The 22047-nt window shown below is 39.5% G+C and overlaps 1 protein-coding gene across 7 annotated transcripts in view; it reads left to right on the top strand.

The window, feature by feature from the left end:
* The first annotated feature begins 1275 nt into the window (after positions 1 to 1275).
* The window catches only part of P4HA2 (prolyl 4-hydroxylase subunit alpha 2), a 93872-nt gene continuing 73100 nt past the window's right edge, over positions 1276 to 22047 (top strand). For 3 of the 7 annotated variants that reach the window (XM_072629986.1, XM_072629987.1, XM_072629988.1), the window contains exon 1: positions 1276 to 1406. The gene's annotated coding sequence lies outside the window, so the exon portion shown is untranslated. Of the gene's footprint in view, positions 1407 to 3161; positions 3204 to 22047 lie in introns of all 7 variants that reach the window. The other 4 variants (XM_072629985.1, XM_072629983.1, XM_072629984.1 and 1 more) reach the window with 2 other exon arrangements.

The raw sequence follows: 22047 nt of genomic DNA, 5'->3' as shown, positions 1-22047 counted from the left end.
AAAAGACCTGGGTTCAGATTCCACTTCTGATAATAGCTTGTGTGACCCTGGGCAAGTCACTTTCTATTTCTTTCTTTGTAAAGTGAAGAGGCTGGGCTAAAGTCTTTTCTAGTTCTAAATCTGTGATCTCATGACCCATATCTCTTTTGTATTTGTATGCCTATAATTATGTACATTTCTCTCTGTATAGTTATATCTATTTCTGCACCAGTAGTATCTATGCATATGAGGATACGTGGGTGTACCCATGTGTGAGAGAATATTATCTTTCTGAGTTCAAGCATGTCTTTCTGTTCTTGAAGGTGTGAGCATGATCTACAAATATGTGAACACCAGTGTTTGCTTCAGGGAATCTGGAATACATTTGGTACTTGAGGCTGAATGTTGGGCACCTCTTGCTTTTTGGCCTCAGTCACTGATGAGATTGTCAGATGTGCTTTTTGCCTCATTCATGAAAAAATAAGGCAGCAACACATTCAGGAAACATGACAATTTGGTCATTACTTTTGGGAAGACCAGCGTGAATACTCAGGCTCTGGGAAGGTCAGGGTTCATGCCTAGGAGCGTGGAGCAAGGACATTCTGGGATGGCTGATAGAAATGTTAATGCTCCTGTTTTTGGTTATCGCGTCTAATGAATGAGCTGACCAATGTGCTGCTTCAGAGAGATGTTTGAGAGACAATGATTCTCTTATTAAGTTTTTATCCAGCTGTCACATTATTTTCTTAGGTATGGGTTTAGCAAGTGCCTTAGAGGATGGTCCCTCATTTCCAGTAGGAACAAAGTGAGAGAGAAAGAGAGAGAGGTCAGAAGGGAGAGAGAACAGTATAGAAGAAAACTAGATTTGGAGTTCGAAGACCCGAATTCAAATCCCAGCTTTATTACTTAATTGCCTGGGTGATTCTGGGGCCCCTCCAGGTCTAAAGTTATGATTCCTGACTTGAAAAGGATCGGGCAGGCTGGGAAGCCTAGCTCTGGCCTGGGTCTCTCAGGTTAGTCACTAACTTTTCCTCTCTGTTCTCACCTGACCAGAGCAGTTTATTGACCCTTTTGCAGGGGGGAAGGGCTGAAGGGCACTGGGGCTTTTTCCGGCTCCTCTTGCGAGGCAGCTCCTAGGCACTCCTGGGTGTGAGGTCCTCAGGGTATTGCCTCTCTGGGGCTGGCGGGCCGGCACTGGCCCCTGTTTGCTGCTCCCTGCTCCAAGGAATACGGGCGGGGCCGGGCAGTCTGCCCTGGAGGGAGGGAAAGAAGGGAGGTGGGGGCTTTACGTGGCCGCTGCTCAATCTGGGCGGGAGGCGGAGCTGGCGAGGAGGAGGAAGCCAGAGTGAGCCCGAGTCCGGCGGGGCCGAAGCTGCCAGGCTGCTGCTGCTGCTGCTGCCACCGCCAGGGACGAGTCGTCTGCTCAGGTGAGTTGCGCTCGGGGGCCCGACTCTGGAGGACAAGTGAGATCCCTGGCTGATGTGGCTGGCTAGCCCAGAGCTCTTTCTCTCTTTCTCACATACCCCCCCCCCCCCCCCCAAATGATGCCGGCGCCCCCCGGGGGCCTGCTGTACTCAGGCCAGAGATGATCTCATAGCTGAGGCTTTTGGCCCGTCTCCCTACACGGAACCCACGAAACCAGGCAGCAGGGAAGCACAGGGACCAGTTGGGGATCTCCAAGCCCTGCATCAGACAGGACCAGTCCTGACTAGGAGGCTCTCCTTGCCACACCTAGCAAGCACCCTTCCCTTAGATCCTATAATGTTATCTCTTGTTCTCTGCAAGATTATGTGCCTCTGCCTGTCCATCAGCTTTTCTGGGCTGGTCTGTGGGGGAGACAGCGAGACGGGATTCATAGAATTCAGCAGCCGCCGCTTTCTAGATGTTACATGTTCTCTTCTTACTCGTCTGACGGCTGGACAGCTGTGGGCTTCCCTTATCCTTCTTGCCTGAGGGAGTCAGAGGTGGGGAGATGACTGTACACTTTTCCCTCTCAGAAGATGCATGAAGGCTTGTCTTCCCCCCCACCCCCAACCCCCACCCCTCCAGAGGCCTCCTCCCATAAGAGCTTTTACACTAGCTTTGTATCCCAGCTCTGCTTGCACATGTAACTGGGCTGTTGTCCAGATGGAGATGGCCCATGAGTCTATATCCTCCTGGCGTAGGAAGGGACAGTGGGGCACAGTGATCAGAACTGAACTGGAGTCAGAAGGCTCGACTTTGGGCATGTAAATTAACTTCTTTGGAAGTTAAATTCTTCATCTATAAAACAAGAGGGTTCCAAATCTTAGTCTATGTAGAACTACTCCCTGAAGGTTAGGGAGGTATCTTGTGGGTTTTGGACATTTGGTGAGTAGAGACAACTTCCTATGAAATAGTGGTTGCTTTGAACGCCAAGTCCTTTTCTGCAGAAACACCCAGAGCTGAAGCTATCCCCCCTCAGAACTTGTGGGAGTGCTCAGTGATGAAGGTAGCCCTCATTACTTCAATTGGGACAGTTTTCCTTGTTGGCTAGAGCAATAGGGAAAGAATACACCTATGGAGCTATCTGTAGGCAAAATTGTGTAGATGTGGATTTATTTTTCCTCTTGGAGGTGGAATGAGGAAAGATGGTTTCTCCAGATCTATGATTTCTTCAGTATAGGGAACTAACTCTTGGTGTGGAAAGTACCTTCACTGAGGCAGATTAGCGACTCATTCTTAAATTACAGGCTTAGCCATCTGAAGGCACTGAGAAATTAAGTAACTTGTTGGTCACACAGATACAGGTTAGATTTCTAAATCCAAGGCCAGACCGCTCTAACACTATCATGCTGTTTCTCAGATGTGGGGTAGAATGTGAAAACAGAAAATGACACTACAGCCTTTTCTGGGGCTTTTTGGAGTCCTCAAAAATCCTGGTATAAGAAAGGAACAGAATCTTCCAGGTGCCTGAAGCTAATGTGCTGTGCCAGAGGGTTTTACAAAAATTAGGCAGTTTTAAGTTCATCAGAAATGACAGCCTCCATCCCTCTATGAGGGTCTGAGGGGATGTTCTGGGACAGGGCATTAATTGGGGTCCTTCTGGATACCTCTAAAATTCTGTACTTTCTTAATGACCTTAAAAAGGATTTTTCAGCTTTCATTGATTACTGTGGTTATGAAGGACAACACTTGATTTGTGCTAATACATTCTTTTATAGGATCCACAGGGGGCTCCCTCCAATTCACACGTTGAAGGTTTGGTGAGCAACTCTGCACTCCCTTATGTGATGTGGCAAGACTTCACTCTCGAAAGACCAAGTCAAGAGAGCACAGGATTAAAGAGTTCTTGTGCCTTCACAGCTCAGCAGAGGAAATTTAACTCTAAAGTGAAGAGAGGCCACTACTTTCATCAGTATAGGGAACTATACCCAAGGCTTGGTTGACTAGGGGTATCGCTTATGAAAAACTTTTTTTTTTTCCAAGGGAAGAAACTGGCTGGCTGAGCTGCAGAGCATCCCTGATATGAATTGGGGAAGGGGCAGACTACCTTCTCCTTCAGAACACACTCTAGTGTGTTAGTGTTAACATTTTTCTTAGAGGGAACAATTTTGTTTGTATTTGGCTTGGTCTATCAATGAGGTGTTCATTCACTCTTTCATTTTTTTAAATCTCTTTACTGTCTTTGAGATTTTCCCAACTATTGAATATCAGAGTGATAAAAGACTTTCATACTTTCGTGGGGAAGAGAAGACTTACTTATATGGAAACACCAAATAAGACTGCCAGGTGGTATTCTGTAGGGGGCAAGCAGATGAGAGACAGTAAGCAACCAAGAGAGGAGGGAGATATCAGCAGAGTATTGGGGGAGACTTTATAGAAAAAGATGGCCTTGAAGGGTGACTAGAATTTGAAAAGGTACAAAAGAAAGTTATAAATTGTAAGCAGTGTCTCATTTCCCAAAGAGAACTGAAGAAGCCTGTTGAGAAGCAACTAACTGCTTGACCAGGTTTACATGACTGCACTCTCAGACAGGAAGATGAGCCTACGTATAAAATACTCTGTAGTGACTTCTAGTTTGATCAGCTGAGGACACGCAAAGGAGCTGGTGTGCTCCTTGGTCCTAGGAATCATGTTAATATTTAATGCTGTGCAGCTGGAGTTTGTCAGGAAATGTGGTAATGTAGGCATGAAAAAGCATGTGTTATGTAGTGAGGCCAAAAGTGAGACTCTGAAAAGGAAGATTAAATCCAGGCATTTTAGAAAAATTAAGGACCTTGGGAAGGGAAACCACTTCTCCTTAGGAAGGAGCTTTTTCAGGCAGAATTGGCATTGGTAGGAATGGGACATAAACTCCCTTTTACACTTCAGCCATAGTAGGTGGAATGTTGTCTGTTTATTTTTTTCCAGTTACATGTACAAACAATTTTTAACATTAGTTTTTTTAAATTTTTAGTTCCATATTCTCCCCTTTCCTCCCCTGCCCTCCTCCTTCGTTGAGAAGGCAGACAATTTCATATAGATTATGCATGTGCAGTCATGCAAACAGGTTTCCATATTATTCATGTTGTGAAAGAAAACACAAACAAAATAATAAAGTAAAAATATGCTTTAATATGTACTTAGACTCTATCAGTTCTTTCTCTGGAGGTGGATAGCATTTTTCATCATACATTCTTTGGAATTGCTTTGAATTTTTGTATCGCTGAGACTTCCTAAGTCATTAACAGTTGATCATCATATAATATTGCTGTTACAGTGTATCATGTTCTCTGGTTCTGCTCACTTCACTTTGCACTACTTCATGTAACTCTTTCCAGGTTTTTCTGAAAGTATGGAATGTTGTTTGTAAAGGTTAGGCCTGGTTGGATCAGTTTTTATCACTTTCCATGTGTATTAAAAGATCCATGGTCTCTGCCTAGGAGATAGATTACATAGCAATCTCTTTTTCTGAATGTCTGAGAAAAATAATACATTTTAGTGGTAAGACTCATAGCTTAGGAGTAAGAACATTTGGCTTCTAGCCTTAATTTTACCAATCTCTGGGTAGGTCATTACTCTTGGACAGCTGTAAGATGGGTACAGTACAAAGAGCACTAGATGTAGAGACAGCAACCCAGATTAAAAACTGAGCTCTTTCACTCAACTTTCTGTGTGATCTTGGGTTTGGACTCAAAGACCCTTGTATTACATGGTCCCTTCCATTTCCAAATCTATGATCCTATCATTTACCCTTGTTTTGCCCCAACACACCTCACAGAGGTCTTAGGGATAAATGCTATAATTCAAATGAAAAGATCCTGTATAAAGTTTGTACAAATGTAAGGTTTTAATACATTTTCGGTGGGGAGCTAAAGGCCTCAAGGGAAGTCAGTTTGGGAACAAAATGGTAACATTATTCATTCAATCAACATGTAAGTGCTTAACGCCAGGCACCATGCTAGATGTTTGTTATATAGACGTAGAAACAAAATAGTCCCTGTCTTTAAGGAGGAAATAGTCTACTGGAGAAACAATATATTCACATAGAAATAAATACAAACTGTATACCAAATAAATCCAAAGTTCAGTGAGGAAAGGTACTAGAAGTCAAGAGAATTAGAAAAGGCTTTGTGTAAGTGGTGGAGCTTGGACTATACTTTCAGGGAAGGTAGAGACTTTATAAGGTAGAGGGGAGCAAGGAGAGCATTGTAGTCATAAGGGATATCCAGGGCACAGAAGAAAAGAGATGGCCTTTCCTGTATAGGTACCGCAAATGGGCCAGTTTGTCTGGAATGTTGAAGGAACAAAGAGGAGCAGTGAATAAGCAGGGTCAGATAAGTAAGTCTAGAATCAGATCATGAAGAGTTTTAAATGCCAACTAATAAAGTTAGAGAAGTTATTGATATTAAGGAGATTAGTCAAAAGCATACTAAAACAATTATTGCAACCAACCCGTTTACTCCTGTGGACAGTAGTATTTCTGGCTTTCTCTTCTTGTGATCTCTAGCCCCTGGACCCCTATACTTGCTGAAAGGAGGAAGATGATGTAGCTGTTAGTGACCTCCTAGGCCACTATACCCACAGGATAGACCCTGGGAAGAGGCATAAATATGTATCAGTCATGTACCCCACATGCTCAGCTTTTAGAGATGCTTTGTTGCCAACTCTCAGTGTGGTTTTTGATTTCTGATTGGCCAGATTTTAGTGCATGAGCCTTACTGCCCAGGATTTCCAGGGCAAGTCTGGGACCTTTTGCCTTCTCAGAAGTAATGCACACCCAGTTTGATTACTTGTTTTCTTTGAAAACAAGTCCTGCCTGTAAAAGGGAGGGAGGAGGGAGACAATGTTTGAGAAACAACGTGGCAGCTGGGGGTGGAAGAGCTGGCCAGCAAGAAAAGACAGTTTGGATCACCCCTGGCTCATTTTGGAATCAAGTTGGAGAGACAGAGAGATCTGACTTAACGGCAGTTCATGTGAAAAATAAAAGAAGCTGGAGTTTTTAATGTGACCAAAAGATCCCTATGGTCTGGCAGGGTGAAGTAGAAGCAAAAAGCTAACCTTAGCCTGCAGTATTAGAATCATTTTCTAGAACAAGGGAACTCTGTGACTGGATGACCACATCTGGAGTCAAATGTCTGTTTCTGGGTACCTTGCTTTAAGAAGGGCATTAGAAAAGAGGACTGTGTCCAGATGAATCTCTAGAATGATGAGAGGATTAGAAATTATGTCCTGGGGGGAATGGATGAAATAATATGAAGAGGTATTTAGCTTAGAGAGTAAAAGATTTAGAGTAAGGGACCATGGTAATTATTTTCAGCTATCTGAAGTATTATCTTATGGAAAAGGGAGTTACAGCTACAAATCAAATAACATTCTGAATTATGAGATTCTCTGAGGCTTTGATTCTGTTGTTTAGTCATTTCAGTTGTGTCCAACTCCTCATGACTCCTTTTGGGGTTTCCTTGGTGAAGATGCTAGAGTGGTTTGCCATTTCTCTCTGCAGCTCATTTTACACGTGAAAAAACTGAGGCAAACAGGGTTAAGTTACTTGCTTAGGATCACATAGTTAGTTAAGTGTCTGAAGCTAAATTTGAACTCATAAAGGTGAAACTTTCTGACTCCAGGTCCAATATTCTATCCACCATTCCAGCTGCTTGGTTTTATAAAATTCTCTGAGTTTTTGATCCTAGAGATGGTTCAGTACTTGAGGGAGCTGGGAAGATAATTCTTGAGGAGCAAATGTCTTGGAGCTAATATGGCACCAGAGTTGGTTCCCTTTTTTCCGAGGTCTGAAAGGACATGCTCTTGTAGAATCAGCCCTCCCTCACTCAAATCAAAGTCAACTGCAAGTTATGTCATCATCTTGATGTCATGGTCTTCTTTAAGAACTAAGGACAAACACAATACCCCTTGTAGAACAGAAGGCCTGAAGCTGAGCTAGAGAACTTACTGCTCTTTTGTTCTAAGAAGCTTTAAGCTTGTGGACATTCAGGAGGACTGGATAGTCCAGCTAAGTCTGTGATGGTCAGTAGAAGGTGGGCTACCCATCCCTGGGCTGAAGTTTAAGGGTCTACATTGTTCCCTGGCCTGTTGGTCTCGGTTGAGTTATTGGTTTCATTTAGGTTCTTTTCTCTTTCTGTTATTTTTTAATCCTTAATTCAATTATTTGGTTCTGCCTGTTGTTCCCAACACTGAGTCCTGAACATTCAAATGTGTGTGTGTGAGTGCATATATATGTCTGAATGTATGCATGCACATAATTGCTGTTTGAAATAACCATTTGTGGCTACATTGCTGTCTTTTATTCCAAAGTGAAGCAAAGGGAGAAATCATGGATCATATCATAGATGTAGAGATAGAAGGAAGCTTAGAGAAGAAACCATCAAGTCCAAATAATTGAGATAATATCTTCAGTTTCTCCGCATTAGCTCCTAAATAAATTCTAAATTTAGTCTAGAGGTTATCTGACCCCAATCTTGGTGACTCAGTAGCTAGAACTATGGGTCTTAGAGTCAGGAAGAGCTGAATTCAAATCTTGCCTCAAGTACTAAGTAATTGTGTTATGCTGTAAATGAGAGCTGTACCCAGTGGCCTCTGGGGTTCCTTCTAGCCCTAAGTCTATGATCCTATGATTTCTCCCTTTGCTTTGCTTTGGAATAAAAGTCAGCAGTGTAGTCACAAATGGTTGCTTTTTATCTCAGATTTTATGTATCCAAGATAACATGTCCTAGTGGCTCTAGGGAACTACCTGAAGGACAGGGAAAAATGATGCATGGTGTGAGAAAAGATAAAAGTTCAGAAAGCTCCCAAAGTGGATGGGAGATTAGGGATAGGTGTCTAAAAGGTAGACAGAAACCTGGACCATTATTGCCAGTGGCTAGGAGTCCAAAGAGTAGACAAGAGCAACGAGGAGTGCTAGAGCAGTGTATTTTCCCTGGTGGCTTAGAGATACAGATGCTTTGCTTATGGAGTCTGACATCTTAAATAAATGTACCCTGAGTAGTCAGATAGAGAGAGAAAAGACCATGGGATCAATGGATCGACCCTCAGACACCATCTAGTTCAACCCCCTTCATTTTACAGATGGGGACGCTGAAGTTAAATGATATTTTCAGGGTCACACAGTAATCGGCTCAGGTGAGATTTAAATCGATGTCCTCTGGTTCCAGGGTCCATACTCTTTCCACTGTGCCAACCAGCCTCAAGTGGTTACTGAAGGTAATTAGATCTTTCCTGATGAGGTCTTAGAATTTGGGATCATTCTTGCATCAATGAGTTAAGAACCTCAGATGTTCTTCCTGTTTCATGTGGTTCAAGGCTACTCATGGGGGTGACCTGAACTGTTTGGCTGCCCCCTGACTGCCATTGAGAACATACTTTGAATGTTGGCCTTACTGACTGGACATGTGCTCTGTCATGGAGAAGCCTATAACGGAATCAGTGCTTCCAGTTTTCAAAATTGTTCATTTTCAGCACTCTGGTGTAGAGCAGGATTTGAAGCACCAAGGGGTGTTACTTATTGGCTATCAGAAGGAAAACAAAGGAATGGCTCAGATATGATGAAAAGACGGCTCAGTAGATAGAGCCCTGGCCCTGAAGTCAGGAAATTCCTGCCAACTCATTCTATGACCTTGGACAAGTCATTTCCCTGTCCGTAAAATCCTTACCATACCTCCTACAGGCTAGGTTTGAAAACACAATGGAGTAATGGATGGATTTGGCTCTGGTCCTTTTGTGTCCAGATCTTAATTCTAATTGGTCCAAGAGAGAGAAAAAACTCTTTTCCAGTACTACCTTAGGAAGTCTGTTCTAGGTTTATAGCCTCCTGTTCGGCATTTCCATTGCATGACTGCCTCTGTTTCTGTTTCTTTTCTTTTTAAAAAAATTTTATTTATTTTACTCTGGACTTAAGAAATGAAACAAGCATTTCTATAACGTAGTAGAATAGAGAAAAAGGTGATTGTATATGAAACTACAAACCTGTTATGTACAATTTGCTATTCCTTTTAAATATGTAATAAGGTTATCATATAACTTTTTTTTTTCTTTTTTTCCTCCTCTCTTTACCTGCACCCCCCCCGCCACGCACTAGGGATGGCTACCATTAGACATAAATAGGGATATATAATTATATATATATGCAAAATCATTCTACATATACTTCTATTTATCATTTCTTTCTCTGGATGCAGATAGCATCTTCATATGTCCTTTGTAGTTAATTTTGGTGTTTATCATAGTCAAAATGACTTAATCATTCCAAGTTGCTCTTAAAAACATATTACTGTTATTGTATACAGTGTTCTCTTGGTTCTGCTTTTATTTCCTGTAAGTCTATCTATATTTCTCCAAGATCACTGAACTCACCATTTCTTACAGCACAGTAATATTCCATCATGATCATACACCACACCTTATTCAGCCATTCCTCAGTTGATGGGCATCCTCACAATTTCCTATTCTTTGCACTGCAAAGATGGCTGCCATAAATATTTTAGAACATATAGATTCTTTTCTTTATTCCCTTAATCATCTTGGGAAACAAGCTCTCTTGGATCCATTTAATGGGGGTGAGCAAGAGGTAGAAATCACCGTGTGTCCATGATCACACAGATATCTGTGCATCTTGAGGGTGAACGTCAGGAAGAAAATAACTCATGCTTGTGGTTTTAGATGAACGTTTGAGCATTTTGCCTCTGAAACAGATGTTTTCCACATATTGATACACACAGATTGATTGGCATACAAATCAAGGCTTGCCCATAGGAGAACAGCTGGTGGTGGCATGTGTACAATTTTGAAGGGTGTGGTGGTGAAAAGTTGCATGCATCTGGGAAACATCTGGTAGACATATTCAGAGTCTGCTCATAGAACATCTTTGAGGTAGGAGTGGGATGATAATTAGAAACTTAATGTATGTTGTTGTGAGTATGGGCAGGCGCCAGTGAGACTGGCTCCTCTCTTAAAGGAAAAAATACATGTCAATGAAGGGCCATGTTTAGTCTCTCTTCACCATTTGCCTGGACTGTGGTAATATCTTTCTGATTGGTTTCCTTGCCTCCTAAGTGTCCCCTTCAGGACATCTACCCTTCTGTGCTTTTTCTGAGTGGTATGGGGCTTTTTGTACTCTGGATCTCAGCAGGAACCTGGAAGATTCAGGGAAACCAGAGGAGATGGTGAAGTATTGCTGAAGTAGCTGTGCCTAAGGTATTTAGGAATAGGTGTGTGATTGCTTTTTTTGATAGATAGGAGACTAATCTTGCTTTTGGGAGAATTGTTTTGGCAGTAGAGAAAACTGGCTCCTGTAAGCCTTTAGCACATATTGGATGCTGCAGCTATGTGGGTAAGCCCTGTCTGTCACAGATGGCATTCGTGTTTTATAGCTATCTGGGGGTGGAGTTGTGGGATATATGTGTAGCTCCCCACTCTCCTCTCTCCAGATGTCTTGTATACTGTAGCCATGTTTGGTTCCTGCTCTGTGGTGATATGTAGATATAGCCTTTTATAGTGTGAGCTGAACCTCCGGGAGCCATAGGTAAAAAAGGAGTTGTTACGGTCGAGACCATCCAGAGAAGGACAGCCAGGGAGTCGAAAAGCTTCCAGTCCATGTCATATGAGCACTGGGGGAAGCACCTAGAGATGTTTGACCTAAGGAAAAGACTTGGACTGGGGGAGGAGGAGAGAGAAGGGGAGCATGATAGCATGAAGTCTTTGACATTATAATGTCAGAGGCATAGATTTCTTCTGCTTTGTCCCCAAAGAGAACAATTAGGAATAATTAGTGAAGTTGTGGAGAAGCAAATTTAGGTTTGATGTCAGGAAAATTTTCTAGAGCTACCCCAAAGTGAATTGGGCTGCCTTGAGAGTTGGTAGATTCCCTTTCTTCAAGTAAAGACAGAATCACTTTGGGGTATGAATTGAATTTAGTGGCCCCTGATATTCCTTCCAACTCTTAAATTATTTGATTCTGTGACTCCACTCTGTCTTTTTAGGAGGGTATTTTGACAGCCCCAGATGTAATATGTCTGGTCTCTGGTGCTAAAATCAAAAGCAGAGTCAGCTCCAACAAGGTAGCACATTCCAAACATTGAAAATGGATGCTTCCATCTCTACAATCTACCGAAACTGCTTTCTTCAAAGTAACCAGGGATCTTCCAATGTCCAAAATACAGATTTCAGTCTTTATCTTACTTGCCTTGATCATTCTGTGGTATTCAACATCATTCTCCATTCTCTCCTTGATATTCTTTTCTTTCTCGGTAAGTCACAGTCCTCTGGTTCTCTTATCTCTCCTATCTCCTATCCCTCTAACCACTTTTGACTGCTTCCTCCTCTCTCTGACCCTCCAATGTGGGTGTCCTTCTTCTTTGTCTCCACTCTCTCCTTTGTCAACATCCTACCACTTTTAATTACCACCTCTACTCAGATGACTCCCATATCTGTTTCTAGTTCTGATCTCTCTCAGCTTCCAGTCCCATATTTCCAGTTGCTTGTTGGACATCTCCACTTAAATGTCCCATCAGTACCTCTAACTCAGTCTGTCTAAATCTGAGCTCATCATCTTCATCTCTAAATTTCTCCTCTTCCCAGTTGCCCAAACTCTAAACCTAAGAGTACCCCACCCCACTCCCATCCAATTAGTTGCCAAGTCCTAGTGATTCTACCTCCATAATCTAACTTACATCCATCCACTCCTTTCACCTCCCACTGCCACTACCCTAGTTCAGGCCCTTGTGACCTTTAGTTTTTAACCAGTCTCCTTGTTTTCTCTTGATCCCTTCCTTCTCTAATCCATCCCTCACACAGCTAGCAAAATCATCTTTAATGCACAAGGATCCTGTCACATAGTTCCCCTGCTTAAAAAAAACCTTCAGTAGCTTCTCATCACCTACATCAGAAAATATAAATTCTTTTGAACAGCATTCAGTGTACCCAATAATCTGGCTCTGGTTCACCCCCATGTCTGATTTCACCCCACTCCACTTTTCCTACTCTGAGTTATAGCCAAATAGGTGTTCTTCTGCCTCCCCAAATTTGCATAGGTCATTCTCCATGCCTAGAATAAACTCTTGATTCCTTCTAGTTGAAAGCATTTTCTCTGTCCTCAAATATTTCTAGAGTTTTGTCTGGATTTCCTTTGCCCTTATCACCTGGATTTTGTGTCATATTTGGCTAGATACATGTTATAATCTAATATCTTTGGTGGCCCCCTTCCCCAATCCTAAACTTTTCTTCTGCTGTTTCCCAGTCTAGAAAGTTTGCCCTGTCCCTTTCAGCCTCTCCATATCCTACACATCCTTCAAGGTCCAGCTTAAATGTTACCTTTTCCAGTAAATCTTTGATGGTTAAGATTCCCAGTGCTATCTCCCTTTTTGCAAGTACTCCCTATGCTGACAGTCTATATGACATAACTTGGTACTTGCTTGGATGAACTTTTACTCAGTGTTCTCAAGTTGTTTCCATAATAAAAATTAAAATGACATCGTTAAGATAATGCATAGCTTTTATATAGTGCTTTTAAGTTAGCAAAGTTCCTTACATGTTGTCGTTCAGTTGTTTCAATCATATCCATCTCTTCATGACCCCGTTTGGGGTTTTCTTGGCAAAGACCCTGGGGTGGTTTCCCATTTCCTTCTCCAGATCATTTTATAGATAGAGATACTGAGGCAAACAGGGTTAAGTGACTTGCCCAGAGTCACACAGCTACTACATGTCTGAGGCTAGATTTGAACTCTGGCCTTCTTGACTCTAGGCCCAGCACCCTATCCACTGTACAACCTAGCTGCCCTCTTCTTTACCTATATTATCCCATATGAACCTCAAAACAGTCCTGTAGACTGGTACCATGTATATTATTAGCCCTATTTCACAGTTGAAAAAACTGAGACTCAGAGAGGTTAAGTGATTTGCTGAGGCAGACGTAGCGAGCAAGTAGAGCAAGTGAACTTTGAACCCCAACCTTCTTGACTCTGGGGCTAGCATTTTGTACATTATAACACAGTACCTTTTTGATGTGAATCCTGTTGCTTCAACTAGATTGTTTTTTTAAGCTCTCAGCTGTCCCTCCCACACTGTAGCTCAGCACAGGACGAGGCACGCAAGAGGCTTCAGAATTTTTTTCGCTAGCAAGCTTGCTGTCCTGGATCAACATCATGGCGCATATAGTACAGAGGCACCAAATCAGCAAGAAATAGTGAGGAAGTACAACCGACTGTTTTCCCTATTATCAACCTCAGAAGTTAAGAATTTAGCACATATATCCTAGAATCCCTCGAAATTGTGTGATTTCATTGGTGTGAGAAAACTGCCAATGCAGATCGGTATCTGCTGTGCAACCTTTAGTCTTGGACAGTTGCCTGAGGCCCTGGGGAAGTTATGTGATGTGCTGTGGGTCATGCAGCTAGTATGTGGCATAACTGAGGCCAGCTCTCTGTTCACTGCGCATTGCTTCTCTAGCCACAAATTCATCTAAACCTCTTTTAATGATGCTTGGGTCAGGCTGTACCACATCTGAGGGTATCAAATTCCATTCGATTATTTCCTTTTTCTTCTTCAATTATTTCTAAATTTACATTTTTGAAGATTCCAGTGATTTCCTTTATCCTGGTAATCTGAGTCAGGTGACAGTGTTTCCCTTCTCTATCTATTTCCTTTGTGATTGGATAGATGTTGACCACACCCCTCTCAAACTATCACCTTTTCAGACTGAAGAGGTCTCCCTCCTTTATAGTTATCCCTTCCATATCATGGAGTTTAGGGGCATGGTACACTTGTGATCTAGAAATCCACGTAAAATTTTTTGACCATCTCTTTGTACCATAGAAGAAATCTGATTTTTTTTTTCTTTTTCTTTTTGGAATGATTACAGTACCTTATTGTAAAATCTAGATTAAGTATTTGGTCATAGGCCATCTGGTACAATACTCTGCATGTATTTTATACACTTCTGAGTTTCTAAATTTTTTCTGTTTCATTTTCTGGCCTTTGTATGTTGTCTCTGGCTTCCACAAAACTCCCCCCAAGTTCCGACTTAATTTCTTATGCTAACCCAGATATATAAAACCTTAATGGGAATGTTGTGATATGGAAGGGATAACTGTAGATAGCAGCCCCTTCTCCTCATATGAATCACTTGAAAGATTTGAGCTGACCTTGTCTGGACTTTCACTGGCTCAGTAAGTTCTTGTGTGAGTTTCAGCTCCAGATGTGCCCACCGTGTTAACATACATGGATGCACACAAAAGCATTTGCTGATTGCTTTCTGCTTCCCTTGCTGATGATATAGAGGGTTGTTGGTTTGGGAAAAAGGCCTATTCGGGAATAAAGTCCAGCAGGCAGCTGGGGCTTGGCTTGGGACTCAAGCTTTTTGCACAGAAGAAGGACCAAGAAAATGTTTGCTATGAAAATCTGCATGAATGAGAGCACCTTATTCTGCTAGCCCTTGAGGAGGAAATTCCTAAGGAATTATTCACAGAAAGTCTGTGAAATGCCCAACTATTGTAAATCAAGTCCCATGGAAATATCTAATAATCAAATCTAATGACAAGAATATCTCATAGCAACATTGTTTGTTCTAGCAAGGAACTAGAAACAAAGTGGGTGTCTAATAATGTGGGAATAACTGAACAAATTATAATATATGAATGTAATGGAATATTATTATGCTATAAGAAATAGTGAAAAGGATAAATTCATAGAAACCTGTGAGGACTCATATGACTGAAACACGATCAATGCAATGACCAATTATGCCTCCAGAAGACTAATGATAAATCAGAAGACTATTGATGAACTTGAGGTACAAAGTGTGCCATATGTTTTCCCATCTAGCCAATGCGTGAGTTTGTCTTGGTAACATACTTTTTTTTTTTTTAATAAGGCAGATCCTTTCTTTCCTTTTTTTTTTTTTTGTAGGGTGGGGAGGGGTGGAAGAGGGCACGGGAATTAAAAGGAATTTAGAGAGTTGATACTGAGGGAGGTATTAAGATACAGAAAAAATAGAAGAAAAGAAAGAAAAAACATAAATAAGAAAAATGGAGGAAGAAGTTTAGAAAGAGACACAGAGAAGCAGGACATCATTGGAACTATGAGATTAAATATGAATTATATATGTAAAAAAGAAAACCAAGTTATATGTAGTAGGGGGGATAGACAAACCATACATAAAAGAATTTTCATATACAACCGAGCTTTTTTATTATCCTTTGAATATTGAAATATTTGCACATTTGTTAATGTTAAGTTCATAATTGAACAAAAAATATTTAAAGGACATTAAAGGTATTATCTGGAAGAGAATGAAACCTCCAGAGAGAGGTTTTCTTCATTAGAAAAAGTGAGATGCAGGGCATTTTGTCTAGCCAGACCGACTTTGCAATTCCTTACACTTGCCATTCCAACTCTATGTGCACAGAGAGCACAGGCTGTCTCCAACAGCTAAATATATATTCCCTCTTCATTTCTGTCTCTTAGAATGCCTAGTTTTCTTCAAAGTTCAGCTTAGTAACTGCTTTCTATATTGGTCCTTTCCTGAATCTCTCTCACCTACTAGTGCCTCTTAATTGCTTCTTATTTCTTGTACATGCTATTAAGGACTGTTAAGGAGTACCCTGAACTTGTCTTTTTGGATTGCCATTTTTTTTCAGAAACATTGGACTCAGATCATGCAGGAGGCCCTAAATGTGTCAAGGATGAAGCTCCCCCTGAGCTGACATAATTTTTTGTTGTACCCTAAAAGCTGGAGTCTCTATATGGCCTTGGGAGTCAAGACAGATGCCAGCCAGCCTGTGCCAGGCTGGGATAATGCTTGTGAAGCTGGAATCCTTTGCAGATAAGCAGACCTTCCTATCTTCATAATCTAGCAATTCCCAAGTGAAAAGAATTCAGCTTTTGCCATCACCTTGCTCCTCCCCATGAAGAGTGGTTTTGTCTTTTTTGTTACCTTTGCTGCACCATTCTCCCTTCCATGTCATGCCCCTTCCTGATATCCCCTCCTCCTTTTATTCTGCTACTGCAAAAATGTAAACTTCTATAAGAACTGGGGACCCTTTGGGTTCCACATGCATGTTCATTTCTCTTATAATAAACCTGGTTTTCACATAAGTCTCACGAAGTTGTGATCGCCTGTTGACAATGTATATATTTGTTTTGGGTTCCCCATTCCCTTAGGTGACAATACCTTTTCCTCTCAGAATCCCTTCCTTTAATTCTGAATTTATCTTCTGATTTGCCTAGTTGTTCACATATTTTTTCATTTATTAGAACATAAGCTTTTTGAGGGCACGGGCTATGGTTTTTGCCTTTCTTCGTATGCACAGTGCCTGGCAGGTAGTAAGACCTCAATAAATGCTTGTTGACTGACTGATTGACATATATGTGTGTATTTTGTCTCCCCTTATAGAATATAAGCTCCTTAAGGGCAAGAGACTCTTTATGTCTTTGTATCATCAACCCCTAGCACAGTATCTGGCACATGGTAGGTACTTAATAACTTATTGTGGATTGATTGACTGAAAATGACCTGTCCAAGGTCACAAACTGATGATGCAGAGTTCCCCTTGGCTGAAGTGCAGATCTGACCATGTCACCTCCCTACTTATTCAATAAACTCTAATAGTTCCTTATTACCTTTAGGATTAAATATAAAATCCTTTGATTTTTTTTTTCAGTTTTTAAACATCTTTATTTGAAGTTTTGAGCTCCAAATTCTATTTCTCTCCCTCTCCCTGAGATGGTAAGCAATCAGAGATAGGTTATGCATGTGTATTTATGTAAAACATTTCCATATGAATCATTTTGTACAAGAGGACTCAAATAAAAGAAAAAAATAAAGGAAGAGAATGAAAAATAGCCTGCTCCAGTCTGCATTCAGACAATATCAGTTCTTTCTCTGGAGGTAGATGGTGTGCTTCATCATTAGTCCTTTGGTATTGTCTTGGATTATTGTATTGCTGAGAATAGCTAAGTCATTCACCATTCCTCGTTGAACAATATTGCTGTTATTGTGTACAATGTCCTCCCGGTTCTGTTCACTTCACTATGCATCAGTTCATGTGAGTCCAGGTTTTTCTTAAATCTTCTTGCTTGTCATTTCATATAGCACAATGATATTTCATTATAATCATATTCTGTGTTCCCTGATTGCTGGGCATCCCTTGGACTTCCAATTCTTACTCTCCAGAAAAAGAGCTGCTATAAACAATTTTGTATGAATAGGTCCTTTACTGGATGTCTTTGGGATATAGACTTAGCAGTGGTATTGCTGGATCAAAGGATGTGCTCAGCTTTATACCTCTTTGGGCATAGTTCCAAATTGCTCACCAGAATGGTTGGATCAGTTCACAACTCCACCAACAGTGTACTAGGGTGCCAGTTTTCCTGTATCTTTACTAGTATCCATCATTTGCCTTTTCTGTTATAGTAGCCACTCTGATAGGTATGAGATGGTACCTCAGAGCTGTTTTAATTTGCATTTCTCTGATCTATAGTGATTTAGAACATTTTTCACATATGACTATAGATAACTTTGATTTCTTTGTCTGAAAACTGCTTGTTCATATCCTTTGACCATTTTTCAATTGGGAATGACTTTTGTTTTTATAAATTTGACCCAGTTTTCCAAATATTTGAGAAATGAAGCCTTTTACCAGAGATATTTGTTGCAATTTCCCTCCATTTTCCTGGTTTCCTTATAATTTTGCTTGCATTGGCTTTGTTTGAGCACAAACTGTTTAATTTTATGTAATCAAAATTATCTATTTTACATTTTGTAGTGCTCTCTATCTCTTGTTTGGGCCTAAATTCTTCCCTTATCCGTAAATCTGATAAACGATTCCATGCTCTCTTAATTTGCTTATGTTATCACCCTTTATGTGTAAATCATGTACTCATTTTTACCTTATTTTGGTATATGGTATGAAATATTGGTATATACCTAGTTTCTGTCATACCCGTTTTCCAGTTTTCCCAATTTCCCAGTTTTTGTCAAATAATGAGTTTTGTTCGAAAACTTGGATCTTTGGGTTTAGACTGCTGTGGTCATTTACTCTAGTGTAATGTGTATTAATCTAGTCCACTGATCCACTACTGTATTTCTTAGCCAATATCAGATTGTTTTGATAATTACTACTTTATAATACAGTTTGAGATCTGCTACAGCTAGGCCACCTTCTTTCACATTGTTTTTTATTGATTCCCTTGATATCCTTGAACTTTTGTTCTTCTAGATGAATTTTGATATTTTTTCTAGCTCTATAAAACACTCTTTTGGAAGCTTGATTGGTCTGGCAGTGAATAAATAGATTCATTTAGGTAGAATTGCCATTTTTATTATATTGGCTCAGCCTACCTATGAGCAATTAGTATTTATTCAATTGTTTTGATCTGACTTTATTTGTGTGAAAAATCTTTTATAATATGTTCCTATAAAGTTTGTCCTGGCAGGTAAGCTCCCAAGTATTTTGTATTTTCTGCAGTTATTTTAAATGGAATTTCTCTTTCTGTCTCTTAGAGCTGGACTTTGTTGGTAGTATATAGAAATGCTGATGATTTATGTGGGTTTATTTTGTATCCTGCAACTTTGCTAAAGTTTTTTAATAAGTTCAAATAGTTTTTTAGTTGATTCTCTAGGATTTTCTAAGTATAACATCGTATCATCTGGAAAGATGTACTATTTCTAGTACAATATTAAATAATGGAGGTGATAATAGGCATCCTTGCTTCACCTCTGATTGTATTAGAAAGACTTCCAGCTTATCTGCATTATGGATAATGCATTTCTAAGGTTTTAGATAAATATTACTTATCATTTAAAGGTTAACCCCATTTATTCCTATTATGTCTATTGTTTTTTAACAGGAATGGGTGCTACATTGTGTCAAAGGCTTTTTCTGCATCTAATGAGATACTCATGATTTCTGTTGGTTTTGTTATTGATATGGTAATTTATACTGTTTTCCTAATATTGAACTAACCCTGCATTTCTGGTATAAATCCTACCTGGTCATAGTGTATGATCCTTGTGATATATTGCTGTACTCTCTTTACTAGTATTTTATTTAAAAATTTTGTTTCAATACCCATTAGGAAACTTGATCTATAATTTTCTTTCTCTGTTTTGTCTCTTCCTGGTTTGGGTATCAAATATTTGTGTCATAAAAGGAATTTGGAATGACTCTTTCTTTGCCTATTTTTCCAAAAAGTTTACATAGTATTGGGATTAATTGTTCTTTAAATGTTTGGTCCTGGGGATTTTTTCTTAGGAAGTTCATTGATGGCTTATTCAATTTCTTTTTCTAAGACTGGGTTATTTAAGTATTTTATTTCTTCTGGTAATCTGTGTAATTTGTATTTTTGAAAGTATTCATCCATTTCATTTAGAGTCTCAAAATTATTGGCATATAATTGAGCAATATAGTTCCTAATAATTATTTTAATTTCCTCTTCATTGGTGGTGAATTCACCGCTATCATTTTTTGATACTAGCAATTTGGTTTTCTCTTTCCCCTTTTTAAAATCAAATTAACCAATGGCTTATCTATTTTATTGGTTTTTTAAAATAAAATCAGCTTTTAATTTTATTTATTAGTTCAGTGGTTTCCTTAATTTAAATTTTATTAATCTCTCCTTTGATTTTTCAGGACTTCCAATCTGGTTTTTAATTGAAGATTTTTAATTTGTTCTTTTTCTAGCTTTTTTAGTTGCACACTCAATTCATTGATCTGTTTTTTCTTTATTTTATTGATATAAGCGATTATAGATATAAATTTGCCCTTACGTACTGCTTTGGCTGCATTCCATAAATTTTGGTATGTTATCTCGTTGTCATATTCTTTAATGACCTTATCACTTGTGTCTATGTTTTGTTTCTTTGATGCACTTATTTTTTAGGATTAGGTTTTTAAATTTCCAATTAATTTTTCATCTGTTTTTATAATATCCTCCATTATTGAATGAAATTCTTTACGATCTGAAAAAGATGCATTTACTATTTCTGCTTTTCTGCATTTAGATGTGAGGTTCTAATGTCTTAATACATGGTCAATTTTTGAATAGGTGCCATGTACTACTGAGAAAAAGATAAAGTCCTTTCTGTTCCCATTCACTTTTCTCCAGAGAGCTATCATATCTAACTTTTCCAGAATTTTATTCACTTCCTTAACTTCTTTCTTGTTTATTTTTTGATCAGATTTATCTAGTTCTGAGAGGGGAAAGTTGAGGTCTCCCACTAGTATAGTTTTATCATCTACTTTCTCCTCTAACTCATTCAACTTCTTCAACAATTTAGATGCCATATCATTTGGTGCATCTATATTTAGTATTGGTATGACTTCATTGTCTCTGGCACCTTTTCTCAGGATAGAATTTCCTTCTTTATCTCCTTAAATTAGATCTATTTTGCTTTTGCTTTGTCTGAGATTATGATTGCTACCCCTGCTTTCTTTGTTTTAGCTAAAGCATAATAAAATCTGCTTCAGCCTCTTACCTTTACCTTGCATGTATCTCTCTGCTTCAAATATGTTTTTTGTTAACAAAATATTTTAGAATTTTGTTTTTTAATCCATTCTGCTCTCCACTTTCATTTACCCCATTCACATTTATAATTATGATAACTAATTGTATATTTCCCACCATGTTATTTTTCACTTGTTTATCCCCTTCTCACTCTCACCTTCCACCCTTTTCCTCCTCACAAGTGTTTTACTTTTGATCATCACCTTCCCCAGTATACCCTCCCTTTTATCAGTCCCTCTCTCTCTTCTATTATTCCCATCCCTTTTTACTTCCTTATCGGGTAAGATAGATTTCTGTATCCAACCAAGTATGTATGTTATTCCCTCTTTAAGCCAATTTTGATAAGAACAAGGTTTAAGCTTTGTCTGCCCGCCCCCAACATCTTTCCCTCCACTATAATAGTTCTTTTATGTTGGATAATTTACTCCATTCCCTCCCCATCCCAACTCTTCTTCTGGTGCAATTTTCTTTCTCACCCCTTTGTTTTGTTTTTTGGGTATAATCCCATCAAAAATCACCTTATGTTCAAATCATCTGTCTACATACACCCCTTCTAATTGCTCTTATAGTAACAAAGTTAACAGTTACAAATAATATCTTGCTCTATAGAAATATAAACAGTTTACTCAGTTGAATTTCTTGTTTTCTCTTTCTGGTTTCTTTTTTCACTATTTTTTCTGTTTCCCTTGAGTCTTGTATTTGGAGACCAATTTTATTCAGCTCTAGTGTTTTAATTAGAAAGGCTTGAGAGTCCTCTGTTTTGTTAAATGTCCATTTTTCCCCCTGAAAGATTACATTCAATTTTTCAGGGTAGGTGATTTTTAGTTGTAATCCTAACTCCTTTGCCTTCTAGTATATCACATTCCAAGTCCTGATTCTTTAAGGTGGAAGCTGCCATATCCTGTGCAATCCTGACTATAGCTCCACAATATTTGAATTATTTCTTTTGAGTTGCTTGCAATATTTTCTTCTTGATCTATGAGCTCTGGAATTTGACTAGGATGCTCCTGATGTTTTCATTTTGGGATCTCTTTTGGATGGTGATTGGTGGATTCTTTCAATTCCTATTTTGCCCTCTGGTTCCAATATATCAGGGTTGTTTTGTTTGATAAT

The sequence above is a fragment of the Notamacropus eugenii genome, chromosome 1 (genome assembly GCF_028372415.1).
Source record: "Notamacropus eugenii isolate mMacEug1 chromosome 1, mMacEug1.pri_v2, whole genome shotgun sequence".
In the NCBI taxonomy this organism is placed as follows: Eukaryota; Metazoa; Chordata; class Mammalia; order Diprotodontia; family Macropodidae; genus Notamacropus; species Notamacropus eugenii.
The sequence above is the reverse complement of the archived record's forward strand: the minus strand, read 5'-3'. Positions and strand labels throughout refer to the sequence as shown.